The 15,442-nt window shown below is 33.2% G+C and overlaps 1 protein-coding gene across 3 annotated transcripts in view; it reads left to right on the plus strand.

Annotated features, from left to right (window-relative positions):
- The first annotated feature begins 8,374 nt into the window (after positions 1–8,374).
- LOC127866790 (protein mono-ADP-ribosyltransferase PARP14-like) overlaps positions 8,375–15,442 on the plus strand; it is a 47,695-nt gene continuing 40,627 nt past the window's right edge. For all 3 annotated transcript variants that reach the window (XM_052407596.1, XM_052407598.1, XM_052407597.1), the window contains exon 1: positions 8,375–8,451. The gene's annotated coding sequence lies outside the window, so the exon portion shown is untranslated. The remainder of the gene's footprint in view (positions 8,452–15,442) is intronic.

The following is a 15,442-nucleotide window of genomic DNA, read 5'->3' on the forward strand; positions in this document are numbered from 1 at the left end:
TGTATAATAATACATACATTTGTATATCAAAGGACCATGTTTCTTAATCGGTACACTTGGAGGCTGAGAGATTGTCCAGTGATAAATAACAAGAAATAACAGGAAACATGATTCCCTAAAGCGCTATGCTGAATTCAAGTTGTACAACACTTGTCTTAGATTTAAGCTTGTGATCTCGTTTTGACATTACATGACCCAATTTTCAAGATATAGCCATGCCAATAATCGACACGTTGTGTCATCTTTATATATCCCTAATGACGCATGTTGTGTGTTGATAAGGGAGCTTTCATCGTTTTGCCTAGATTTCAACGTGACCAGATATTATACAGATAAACATTCTGTCACCATATCATCAACATAAAATTATAGTTATGACTTTTATAGTGGTAACCCTTTTTTTATACTGTTCCACTTGGTGGCTTCGATGGTCTTGATATGTTAAAGATAATATATTTTATCCATAATGAGTAATAAAAGTCGTTTAGCTATTGGTATGAACAATTTGGACTCAATTTTTAGATCGAGTCATCAATGTAACGTCCATGGTGGCTACAAGATTTACAAGACTTTTTTACCCCCCGTGACCCTCATTGAAATGTGATTTAAACATTGTCAAGAATATTCTGACTAAGTTTCTTCCCAATTGGACACAGTTGTGACTTCCTGAGGGGAAACGACTTACGAGGAACACAACACAACGTAGAACGCAATGAGACGGACACCAGACATAGACTGATCACATGGTGTGTTTAAATAACGTATCATATTATAAATAATCCATAACGAAGTTTTTTAGTTTAAAACCTTTACAAAAATAAAGAAATCGCTATGCTTTCTTATCTCCATCACCAAGTAAAAAAAGTTTATATTATAATGTGCATATTTAAATGGGGAACAATAAAATGTACACAAGAAATCAATCATCGAAGACCCTTACACATTTTAAGAATGAGACACTTTAAAAGGTTTCCAAATATAAATAATTATTTGAAAATGGATCTAATTGCAACTAATTAAAACTGTTTAAAATTGCAAATATATTTATTTTTTAATTAAAATTCATTCATGCCATCCAATTTTTAGATTGATCTCTGCAGTAATGATTATAAAGACATCACTGTTAAATACCGTTTGATAAACTCTGTTTAAAAAAGAAATGGGAAACTGCGTTGAATTCAGAATTGAGATATCAGCTTTGACCTGATATATATATATATATATATATATATATATATATATATATATATATATATATATATGATGGCTGAATGACAAAAGCGGTTCCAGTTTGTTTTGTCATTCGGTTTGGCCCTTATATATGTGATACATCATAGTCATGTTCGTTGAACCTTGCAAGGAAAGTAGACAGTAAGCTTTTATTAAAATCACATATGTGCCGCAAGTTGTAGAACACAGTTAAACATTCCGATTCGGTTTTGCAGAAAATACTCTAATAAAATGCTATTCTAAGACAAAAAATGAAATACAAATGCATTGTTTGATTCGACATACACGAATCTCTCCTAACGTTTAAGCTCTTTTATTTCAAACACAGCTTGTAGCAAATGTCCAAACGCAACGGCTTCCAGGGTAAGCTTTACCAATTCAATAGGTTTTAAATCTCCATCTTCTAAAATGTTTTCGCCATGTTTATCCTTTTGTTTTCAGCCTCACCTATGTTGAACTTTTTGATACGTCTGTAGAGATTGTTTGGTTCTAGAAGTGTGATCAATGGCTGCATATGTTCCCATTAATCCAACTTCTGTCTATCCTCGCATAAAACCACAAAGGCTGTGTGTAATTTTCTTACTAGCTTATCGTCCGGGTTATGCATGGCTCAAATAATTGCAACGTCGTTGCCAGTTATTCGTGCAATTTTGTTGATGTATTCTCTATACCTCTTGAGGTATGTCTTTCCTGCTAGGACTCTAGCCTGTTTGACCGCTACTATCTTGGAGTCTTGATTCTTCGAGAAACTTAAGAAAACTTATCAGATCCAAAATTAAGTTTACATACTCTAATAAATTAATATCTGTACAGTTAATAAACGACGGTAAATTTCCCGTGTGTTCACCTTTCAAACTAAAATATAGTTATAACCAAAATAATCTTTGGATTGGTGTTCTACTTCATTATGAAAAAAGGGTTCAAGAATTTTGAAGAATCGCCTCTGATGATCGTCCCTAATTGATCTTGGCAATTTTACATATTAAAACAGTTCATACGGTTTAAATTTATTGACACAAAATACTTTGAGACACATATTAAGATATATCCACTTCTCAATCGAAACACATTTCCAATCTCTCGCAATCTAGAGCAACGCAAATTCGTTATAGACAAAACAATATGTGCACTATTTGCTTAAAGTTGTGTATAAGAATATACTCCGTATTTATAAAATTGTGATAAAACGTCAACAGTAAAATATATGGTATGGTTAACAGTTGTTCGCGAATGGAACTTAAAGTGTTTTAACAGAATGGAAAATTACGGACTGTGTATATTATAACATAAACTATAATAAGTTTGCAAAAAAGTTTCCAGATTACTTTGTTATTCGGTTTGGCTCTCCAAAATGTGAATAAATCATAGTCATGTTCGATGAAACTTGCAAGGAAAGTTGACAGTAAGTTATTATTAAAATCGTATATATGCCGAAAGTTTGTAGAACAAATGTAAACTTTCCGATTTAGTTCAGAAGAAAATACTTCAATACAATGGTATTCTTTAAATGAAAAACAAATACATTGTTTGATTCTACATACACGAATCTCTCCTAAGGATTTAGCTCGTTTATTTCAAACACAGCCTGTAGCCGATGTCCAAAAGAAGCGGCTTCCTGGCTGAGCTTAACCGATTCAATAGGTTTTAAATCTCCATCTTCTAACATTGTTTTCGCCGTGTTTATACTTTTGTTTCCAGCCTAGACTATGTTTATCTTTTTGATACGTCTGTAGAGCTTGTTTGGTTCGATAAGTGTGATCAATGGCTGCATATGTTCCCATTTATCCAACTTCTGTTTATCCTCGCCTAAAACCACAAGAGCCTTGCGTATTATTCTTACTAGCTTATCGTCCGGGTTATGCATGGCTCTTATCATTACAACGTCGTTACCAGTTATTCGTGCAATTTTGTTGATGCATTCTCTATACCTCTTTACATGTACATACCTAGTACATGCTATTTTGAACACATCTTTGACCTGAATGTCCCGATGAAGCCCACTGGCTCTAGCAGTATTTAGAATCTGAACCAATTGTACAATGTATGTACCTTTCACGTGTTCACTTAGTTGTTCAATGAGTTTTCCCCAAAAGTCCGCTAGTAATTGTTGCGGATCTTTTTCTGCAACAATTCTATAATTAATCACGTGTCTCTTATAGGTTTTTTTTAAGTCGCGCATATGTTCAGAACCATTTCACATAGTCGATCGATATGCAATTTAACCACAATTATTCCGTTTTTCATTGGACGGAATTCGCCAACTTTTTCACACTTACTGGCCTCTTCTCTAACTTGTTTTAGATTGTCATAATTTGTTATTATTTGCCGCAGTTTGTATCGTAAAGTTATATTTCTTGTTTGTGATTCGGGCAAAATTCTAAATATCAACTCCAAATCCTGATCATCAATACACCTTATCTCACCATTTTTATGAGATATCGCTTCAAGACCGCATTGGTCTAGATACGGATTAGGTCCCCAACCAATATCGTCCACCTTTGGAGAAAATACTACCCAGTCGTGAACCATCTTGACGTAAACAGTGATATTCGAGAAAAAATCACGTTCCTCGTTTCTATCAAGTGAGCGACTTACGTTATCTAATTTATATAATCCTATCTTTGGAAACCGAAATTTAATCGACAAGATGAAACGCTGTTTGTTTGTCAGTGGATTTTGTATTTCTACTGAATCATCGATCGTATTGTTCTCCTCAGACTCTTTGATCACTTGAATAAAATCAATCTGCATATTAATGTCACCAAGCTTTTCAATCTTCCAAATTAAATTTTCGTAAAAATTCTTCAACACACCTGAATTCTTGGCAAAACGCCAATGTTGAGTTCAGTTGAAACTGATATTCTATCTCTCCTTCTACACATATATTAACACCCTCTTTGCCATTTAAAACAGTCATTTCCATTTAAAAAAACCTCGGTCTGAGGTAAGCCTGTGTCTCAAATTGCGATTTTGTCAGTGGGTATTTCAATTAACTGCCAGAGATCTTGTTCGGTAAAGTGTGTGTACTTCAACATTTCCGGTACAGGAAAGAGGTAAAGAAGATCGACGGTTGGGCCAGCTCCCCAATAAACGTCTACGAAACTCTGTTCCCCATCTACCAGCACTGCGTTCCATTCTCTTGTGTATTTCTTCTCCATCTTTTTCCGGGGATAGTAGCCTTTGCCTTTGACAAAGCCTTTAATAATTACACATGGTACATGTCCATAGAAACACATTAAAGCAAACAGAACAGCAGGTGTGCTCTTATGCTTTTGAATTAAAGCCAGCTGATGAGCCATTATATATTAATTTGCCGACGTGTGGTTCTCAGATTTGTTAGTAATATGGGTTGCTAACCAGTAAAATAGAGTCCTAACTTTATCAGCTTGAGTATATTTTACATATGAACGCTCTAGTAATGCAATTAGTGCCTCAACGATGTCTTGGACGGTATTCTGGTCGCTATATGTTACATCGTGACATATTTCTATAACAGTTTGTAATTGCACGCTGTACAGTATATCTCCTTTCGGTGGTTCGGGAATCCGACAAATCATGGCCTAGATGTCCTTGTTGTTAATCCATGTTGTTGTCCGTGTTGTTCGTAAAAACCTTAAAAGTGTCGTTGTGAGACATTGAAAGGTTGTGTGTCTTAAGTGAGTAGGTTGACCTAAACCAGGGCCGTCGTTGTTCGGGTCCCTCGCTTTCTACGTAGTATGAAGACTGGTTACCCATGATATAATAGTTCCCAGTTAGTTATGCGTTTGTTCTGTTTGTACTATAATCTTGGTTGAAAAGCTCATCTTACTAAAAAAATGCACTATTTAACACACAACAGACAGTATACACAGTGTTTTTCGAACATATTTTAAAGATTCACACGCTCATCGGTATAAATATTTAAATGCAAAGATTCGCATACTCCTCTTAAATAATACTAATTTACCACAAATCATGAGTTCTAATTATTCTTAAACGTAAATGCCGCCTTAATTAATGTCAGCATTGACCAAATATTGGCACCATTATAATGAGGACGTCTTCTTCAACAATACTGTCTTTCACGTTCTATTATAATTTAAACACAACTAAAACAATAGGTTAAGCAAAGAATATAAGCCGGGTCGACGTTGAATACAAATAAATTATGTCCCTTGTGCTCATTTTGATAAAACAATAGTATGCATGTGTTTATCGATGAAATTGAATTGCAGGCAAATTAGATACTTTGTAAAGCAGTTAAACAAATATATCGCACACAATTTATAAGCTATCTTTCTTACTCACTATTTTGCCGCAAACAATAATGCAATCATTAAATTCGATAATTACAAACCAAAACGCAAGTAAAATATATATTTATTTATTTGTTAGCGTACAATTATCCTAATATATCACGGGAAGATTAAACAATAAAACTTTTTTTTATATAGATTATGAGGCCGCTGATCAACTTTATTATACTCGCCTTTTTTACGAAGATAGGCATTTTAAATAATTTTCATTTTATCATCAGCGAATAAAATTCGGCATCATTAGCATCATCATCTGGAGCATCATCATAATCATTATCATCATCATCTTGATAAGTTTCATCATCATTATTATTATCAGTATCACCATCTGCAATTTCGTTAACAGTTTATGTTATGTTGATACTTGCCTGTTATTCTTTAGTTCTTGTATTTATGTCTTTTTTGCAATTTTTAATATTGAAAACAATTATTTTCTATGTTAACTTTTCATACCATAAATTATAACGTACAGGCGTTATATAAGCAAGAAATATTTAAAAAAAAAGGTAATCAGAAGTAATATTTACTATTTGCACGAAAATGCTATTCGTAATTATCTCCTTTACACTAAGCTCGGGCAATTTTGGATAATATAGACATAGACTAACTCCCATAGATTAGCTCATGATGTCTTTATAGCCACTTATTTTCTACATGCTTACTCTCCCTTCTGAAGCAAGAAGTTGCCATACGCATTGTGCGAGATTAGTTGTAGTAACTGTAGCTTATTACAAAACGATATTACCCTCGCAATAAATAAAGATGTTTGAACACGATTACATATTTCACAATTTTTTACCTATAGGCTTAAATAAAAATAAAATATCCGCTTCAAAGCAGAGTGGTCTCTTGTGCACATATGAAATAAGCAAATATGTGATGAGTGACAATTGTCAAAATGTGGGTATGCATACGTTAAAGTAAAGTTATAAAAGATATAAAAAACTAATTGTCATTACATTTAACTAATGCGTCGGATTTTATTCTGAAGGCGACCCTATCATACAATTCTTTTGCAAGATTTCTATTCAAAAGTCTTCCACTTAGTTCACATAACGAAATAGTGGCGAATATATTATTCGATTTGTCAAGGTACCTTGCAAGTTTAGCCTGACTAACTTTGACGGTTTGGCACGACACTGTGAGTAATATTTGGCATTAAGAGTATGTATCATAAACAATAAAAATACATGACATAATCAAATTGTCAAATACAATTATCAATACCGAAACAAGACTTAACTACCAACATGACAGGGACCAATTAGTGGAACTTGCATTAAGTGGTTTTATATAGTACGGCGTTTATTCTCTCCCAGTGAACGATTTGTCAGTTGCATGCGTCTGTAAGACGATCCTCTGAGCGCTAAATTATAATAACCAAGCGCTTGTTGTAACCTGATCTCGATCTTGATCTTAATTACTGTAATTAGAGCGTATTTTTATTTGTTTTTGACATGCAGTTGTACTTTTTCTTGGAAAGATAATACTGATATTTTGTGAAATGGCAGCATCTCAATAGGCAAGGAGCCTTTGATTTAATGCAAGTCATAGCAAATTTTGTGTACTCATAATCGTGTTCCTAAATTAGCGCACAATTGAAAGCATACTTTCGATTGCATGATGTTATTTTGTCAAACGTTTCAACTGTTTTGAATGTCAAATTAAATTTTCATTTATCACAGCGCACCATGCTGTTTAACTTATCGGATTGTTGAGAGTAACAAAGCAAACTGAAGGTGAACCATAAATATTTTTCAATAAATTACAAAGTTATGACGCCCTTTAATTATGAATTCAAAATGACGATCAGAGCTAGAAATTCTCAAGTTCGAGTTCTGTATCCAAGGTGGCATGAAACATTGCATGGTCTATTTTCGGATTCCCTAACCATGCAAATAAACAGCTCAGTCCTCAAATCTCATACATACAGCATAAAACATGTAAAATGCTGCTCAATGTCAGTTAATCCGTATTTATGAGAATTGTCCCTCTTTTTACTAAACCGTTGAGTACTAAAACAATCCATCTGTGCGTCTAGGTGCGTTTTGATGCCGTGATTAACGAAACTGTTTTAAGTGCTTTCAGAAAAAACGAATTGGTATTACGAGAAAAATATTATTTTTTGAAACAATGAGATCGATTTCAGAGAAGTACACATTATGACTTAAGCAATCTGACCACACAGTGTTTAATATATCATACTTCCTAACACCTGGTTAACCATAAGTACCATGTTGATTATAACTATGAAAAACACAAATTTCATCTTCGTAGGCAAAATCTGCAATCAAGTTATAACGTGATTAACTCTACAGTGTTACAAATGATATATTTTCGAATGTCAACGTGACGTAAGATATGGTTATTATGGTTATATACTACGTATATAAGGTAAGCGATTTTGTTTTACCATTTGTTGGCACTATCAGAGCCTTTTATATATGTTCTTTATTATGGGACATGAAATGGGTCCCGTAATAAACCAATAATACCATCTTCTTTTTACCGGTTGCTTAATAATTGATATCCAACTATTTTGATACATTCTTAATTTAATTAAGCAATCGAAGCCATATTATTGAGAAGTCACTGACTTGGTTTTCTGAAGAAACAAGTTAAGCTTTAATTCTCATAGGTTAAGTAAATAAGTCTTGTATGTTTTGACGGTTGAAAGCGGTGTACATTTTGCAATTAAAATGCACAAATACGAATTTTACACTTAATATATATCTAGTCGCATTCATTGCGATACATGGTAGTATAATTGATCCTAAAGCTTTCACGTGTTTATACTAGTTAATCGTTGGGTTAAATAAACCTTTGCGTAATTTATACTTCCTCCATTGAGAAAACGAAATCGAAAGTGGAAATGTTGTATTGTTTTCCCACATCATGATTCTACTGTGCGTTATACCGAGTTAACGTATGTTTTAAATTGTGTTGTTCAGTAATGTTGAATGTTTTTATATTGTTGATAATTATATCACGCGCGTTTGTTTATAACTTCTTGATTTCGGGCTCGTAACCAAGGACCTATAAATACCATATATTTATAGGTCTTTGGCGTAACTAAGGACAAAGTTCTTTATTAGCCCTCATTCGTGCGATTTTCCGTTTATTAGCCCTACATCGTGAGAATTTCTTAGACTACAGCTTAATGTGGGTCCCACGTAGTAAATCTATATATCAGCCGTGTTATGTTAACATGGGGTTCAATGCATGTGCGTAAAGTGTCCTCCCAGATTAGCCTATGGAGTCCGCAAAGGTTAATAAGGGACAACATTCTCTGCCTAAACTTGATTTTGCTAAGAAGATACTTTCTTGAAACGAAAACTATCATAAACGTGGAAAGTGTCGTCCGTAATTAGCCTATGTTGACTGCGCAGGCTAATCTGGAACGACATTTTACGCACATGAATTAAACCCCCTTTTCACAAGCACGGCCCATAAATAGTTTGATTTTGTGACTGGTTAAGGATGTATTTAGTAAAGTTTATTGCTAGAATACTCAACCAAACTTGTTGTTTTTCTTCGTTAAGTACTCATACAGCTTTCCAGTGGTTATAAAAGCTTTCTTTGAAACTTTAAGTTGTTTTTTTTTATCAATAACAGGATACAAGAAGTATATGCGGATTGTATGATGAATAAGCTCATTTAGTATGTTAAATGTTTACTAAGTTTTCGTTCCTTATAGGATGTTATTGAGAAAGATATAATAAGTGACGTTTTGATACTAGTATGGTTATTTGAAGAAGTAAGGTTGCACGTGCGGGTATTATAAAAGGGCGTTGAAGCGTTAAAACGCGAAATAATATGGAAATGTACATTTATTAGATTTATATTAATATGGACTTTGGATGCAATTTGACTTCCTATCATCTGCTAGCGACAGGTAGTTTCCACAGGCCATTAAATGGTCCCTCACAGGAGCGCTTGAATTTCGAAATCAGAGTCCGCGGGGCGCCTGAAATTTTCCGATCAGTGTATTTTGGCTGTTCCTGCAACTAACCATTCTTAAGATCAAAGCGATATCGACGTCGCCGAAAATTTTGAAAGTCGATTTACGATCCTCTGTCAACTACATCTAACGCTTTACCCAACTAAAGCCCGCTTAAGGGCGGAGCGTCGCTGTATTGGAAAATCAATAGTGGCCAATGAGAGCGTACGCTTTGTACAAGCGACAGCACTCGTAGGCAGGCACTACCTGCAGTTAAATCATGCAGACGACTCGTTACGTACATGTAATTGCCACAGAAATCTTAGAAGTCTGATGATGGCAGTAATCCTGTTGAAAGTTGTGCATTTCATGAATAATACTGTCAAAACATTTACTCGACTCGTAAAGCGTTTTAACAAAATATCGTTGAATTCATTACGCAACTGTTAATGTTTTCTTGAAGTGTCAATGAGCATAATTTTCAAAAAGCGTGGGGATATTGTGGTTATCTCCGCCGTCCGTCTGTCCGGTCGTCCGTCCTGGCCACTATTATTTCCTACACTATTAGCACTAGAACCTTGAAACTTACACACATGGGCGCTATGAGCATATGTGCGACGGTGCACTATTCGGAATTTTGATCTGACACTTGGGTCAAAAGTTATGGGGGTTTGGGTGGGGCCGGGTCAGAGATTTATGCTTATTTTTATGCCCTCGGTATGGTGCATTGGCCATTACTTTTGCAATATTAAAGAAAGCAACTTGATATTTGGCATGCATGTGTATCTCATGAAGCTGCACATTTTGAGTGGTGAAAGGTTAAGGTCAAGGTCATCCTTCAAGGTCAAAGGTAAAAGAAAACAAATCAAAGGGAAGTAATAAGTTTTAGTGGGAGGTAAGTAAATAACCTGCCAAATGATGTAATTTTTAAACATAAATCAAAGCGGCGCAGAAGGGGGGCATTGTGGTTGTTCATCTTTCAAGGTCAAAGGTAAAAAAACTAATCCAAGGGAAGTAATAAGCTTTAAAGGAAGGTAAGTAATGAAACTGCCAATGTTTTTTTAATAAATCAAAGCGGCGCAGGAGGGGAAATTGTGTTTCTGACAAACACATCTCTTGTTTTATGTTATTTTACATTAACTTCTTCATTTTTAAACCGATTTACTTCCAATTGATACCGGACATCTCTTATGACAATACGGTCAATCTCATCTATGCATGGCCCCACTATCAACCCTGGGGTGCCCCCTGGGTCAAATATGCGGCATGGGGATACGCGTCGGCCTCTGTCGCGCCATTTCTAGTTAAATTTGTAATCCGATACCCACTTCCGACTGTAAATGTTAATTCTACGCAGATTCTTGCTTCAAATAAAACGTGATAATTTATTTCGTGTTGACCCTTTGTCTCAATAAAAAGGGCGCGAAAATTATGCAGCGTGTACAACGTTGCGTCATGTGCATAGAAAGCGTTGGTGTATTGAGCGTTGTATAAACAAGCAAACACCAAGTCAAGCGATTTGCGCATGTTCAGTGGCAATATTTCATCAAATCTATAAATAGTCACTTATGCCGAAATTTATTTGATACTTTAGAAAAATGTCTACGTTTGTTGTAAAAGAATTATTGAGTTCTTTTATCGTCAATATTTACCAGAAAGTGCTTTTACAAATGGGATTATCGGGTTATGAATAGAAACTTGAAAAGTAGTAAGTATGCAGTAATAGAGTCGGGTTGATACGGATGTATTGGGGAATCGTTCGAGTCGGGATTCTTCTATCTTTGTGGAAAAGTTTTAAAACAATTATTAAAAATGTCTTTATAAATACTTTATAGCTGGGGGGGGGGGGTTCTTGAAGAGTCATAGCGCACCAAATGACGTTGTTGACGCTGTTTTTTTTAGAGTAATAACGCACCACAGAACGTCAATTGACACGTTAAATTAAAAAAAAAATCAACGTCGGGAGGGTGAAGCCACCCCTTTAAGGTCCGGGGCGCCTGAAAAGATTCCTGTGGAAAGCACACTGTTACAGGTCTTGTCAGCAGGGTTCATACCCCATATTAAATCCCGTCGTTTTTAATCGATACACAAAAACTGCATGACGCCACAAAGAGGCTTCAATGATCGTCTCTTATAACTGTCCTAAATATCAGAGTATGTAACCCTGTAATATATAGCTTTAGTACAAGTACATTGAACTAGCCATCAAGATTAACCTGATTTTCTTTTTCATAAAATTTTATTCAAACGTAACATGGGGTGTAGAGTGCCCCAAGTACCCGTTTAAGATAACTAAATATACAATAACAAAATTAAGGTGACTTAGTATGCTAGGCAAGATTAATACAGTTATAATAAACACAAATCTATTGTTCAATTTATATCAGTATTTTTTTACATCTGCACCTTTTAGTTATATTACAGTCTTTATTCACGTCTGCACGTTTTAATATTCATATGATGTGATTGTTAATAAGAGCAAATTGAAAGTTGTTAACAAATAATAGTCACCATCCTAAATTGAAGCGGGTCTAAATTAGCAGTTTGTATTGAGTTTATATCTGTGATTGTAAAAAGAGTATTACTTTCACACTTCCTTAATAATTTAAAAGAATAAATAAACATATAATGTTGTAAAGTTAGATGAAAAACTATAATTAAATAAATTGAGATTCCCAGCGAACCATCCCAGGTCATGCACAGGCACCTCCCGTAATGATCCGCCAGGAACATATGTAAAGTCTACAGCTGCCTTTGGTGATGGATTTGAGACACATGACAGCCTTCGGTACCACTACTCACCCGTATCAACCCCACCATCCAATTAAGCCTGAACAAGTGTGAAACATGTATAAATAATAATAAATATGTTTTGAAAAAAGACTCAATACTGCAAAAAGGATAGTACATATGTTCCTATGACCTACACGAGTGAACATGAGGCAATGGTTTGGAGTATATGCATAGTGATGAAACATGAGTGATAATGAAATTCAATGAATGAAATGAGATGAGCCCAAGACCGGGTTACATAGTATATGAAAATATAAATGAAATGGTTCATAGGAACATTGATTATAACAGTGATGATGTATATATAAATACATCAATGCATCTATAACACATCACAAACATGACACAAAACACAAAACACTGTATCACTCTGATGTTCTCTCTCTGACCCATGATGACAACCCGACAACGTCCTCGCTGTTATCCTGAAATCAGAGAGAAACAGCAGACAACAAGTACATTGTTATAAAAAAAAAAGTTTTTTATTGTAATCTTGTTCTCTATGGAAAATTATTGTTTCATTGGTTGTATGACATAACCCTCCCCAATATAAATAAAATAAGTCATTAGGTAAACGATGAAAATCAAATGTAATTCTTAACTTAATTATATTTATAAATTTGACAATTAAGTCTTAGGGAGACATCATTTGTTTCATGTTATACTAAATTTCTACATTTCCAAATAATATGTCGTGATTCAGACAAAAATACTACATACACATATTTCAGTTCTGCATCAACATTATTAACATCTAACAATTAAAACAAACCATTTAGAAGACATATTTAATTGTTCAATGGTCACAATGTCCATTAAATATACAACAGTTTTATTTAAAGGGGTATTCATTATACAATCTAAAAATAAATGTTGAAAAGTTTCTTCATTACTACAGAATGTACATTTTTTAGTGGCTTTGTTGAATTTTTTTGTCATAAAGATATTTATTCACATATAAAACTGAATGAGCTAATTTAAAGCATGTGTTTCTACAATCAGGGTCAACTGCTGTAGAAAAAATATTTTACAATGTATTTTTGAAATTAATTAAAGGAAATTCGTTATTACATTTAGGTATAAGTTCATTGTTTGGATTAAGTAAAAAGGCATATATTTCTTTGACATTCCAATGCATAAAATAATCAGTTTTTATATCTTTTGCAAACTTTGGTAATACTTGTATACATTCAACATAAAATGATGGAACAAATTCACTATGAGGTTCATTATTACTAAACAAAGATTGATTAAATTTTCTTAATTGCATGCCAATCCAATATCTTGCAAAATATGTCTAAGGATCTTTATAATCGTTTAATAATTTAAGTAAGTGTGATAGATAAAAAGCGTTATTTTTTTCGCTGAATGTTAGGTACACAAAGACCACCTTTAGATTTATCTAAATATAATGTTTTTGTGATATTAGTTCATACACACTTCCCCAAATAAATTTAAAACAACTCTTTTGTATCATATTAATTTAATGACTGGGGATTGTTTGACATTGAACAAAATATAAGACTTTTGAGACTACATATGCATTTAGAACTGCACTTTGACCTTTATAAGATCTACATTTAATTGACCACAAATTTAATGTATTCTAAAAATTAATATAATGATTATTTAAAATATCGTCATCTGTTAAATTGTAGCAAATTTTATAGCCTAAGAATTTAGAATTTTTTAACCCAAGATATGCCAAAAGGGTGGTCTGATCTTGTTTTCCATTTTCCTAAAAACATGCCACAACTTTTATTGTTATTAATTTTTGAACCAGATACATTTTGAAAATCAGTTACATGATTAAAGAAATGATACATAGATATGTCATATGTTAAAATAGAAGTATTATCGTCTGCATATAAGGACATTTTAATATGAAATTTATTTCCTGGTGTATGTATACCATTTATATTTTTATCCTCTTGGATGACTTTAGCACAGGGTTCAAGACAGAGTACATATAAAAGAGGTGATAATGAGCAGCCCTGACGAACTGAACAAAATAATGAGAAAGAAGGATCAGATATATGACCATTTACAATTACAGACGGTTTGATATCTTTATATAAAATTTTGATCCATGGTATGAATGTATCTGAAGAGCCAAATTAAACAAATGTATTATATAGGTATGACCAGGAAACCCTGTAAAACGCCTTCTCCTGATCTAAACAAATAAAACAAGCATTTATATTCATTTGTTCAACATAAACAATAATATTTCTAATTAAATGTACATTATCAGAAATAGTGCGAACTGGAATGGAACATGTTTGGGAAATACCAATGATTGAGTCTAAAACCTTTCCTAATCTTTTTGCAAATATTTTGTATAAACATTTTCTATCAATATTTAAAAGAGAAATTGTTCTATATTTTTTACAGATGTTTTATTATTTGAGTCTTTGCATAATAATGGAATATATGATAATTTTTGTGATTCAGACATATGGCCTTTATCAAAACATGTATTATATAATTGTAATAAAATATTACTAAATAAATGAAAGAATTTTATGTAAATAAAGGATGTTAAGCCATCACTTCCTGGACTTTTAGTGTGATCCATATCTTTAAAAGCCTGTTTAATTTCATCTAATGATAAGGGACTGTTCAACAAATCATTATCTTCCTTTGACACGTGTGGTAAATTATTAAAAAAACTTCCACTTCCTTATATCAATCTTGATAAAAGGTTTTGAAACAATTTAAAATGTCTTGAGTTGAATTTTTTTCAATAACATTGTAAATTATATGATGAATAACTTTGTTATTACCATGTTCAAATTCTTTATTGTGGTAAACAGTACTAGAATTGTCATTGTTGTTTATTACATGAATTTGCTTCTGATATAAGCACCTTTATATAATTTATATTGTAGATTATTTAATTGTTCTTTAATATCTAGTTTTTCAGAACTATCAATACCTTGTTTATAAATTTATATTGTTTAACTAGCTTTTTAATTTCAGCAAATGAGTTTTTATTCTTGGATTTACAATAGTAAATACAGAAATCTTTAATAAGTGTTTCCAAAGTATCCCACCCTTCTTACGTTTTAGATTAAGTTCTACTTACAATTTTAAAATAATATTCAAAAGCAGAAACAAAATCGATGTCTTTAAAAATGGATTAATTTAACTTCCAATATGAATTTCCTCTGTTTATGGTATT

This window comes from Dreissena polymorpha, chromosome 2, assembly GCF_020536995.1.
Source record: "Dreissena polymorpha isolate Duluth1 chromosome 2, UMN_Dpol_1.0, whole genome shotgun sequence".
Taxonomy (NCBI): Eukaryota; Metazoa; Mollusca; class Bivalvia; order Myida; family Dreissenidae; genus Dreissena; species Dreissena polymorpha.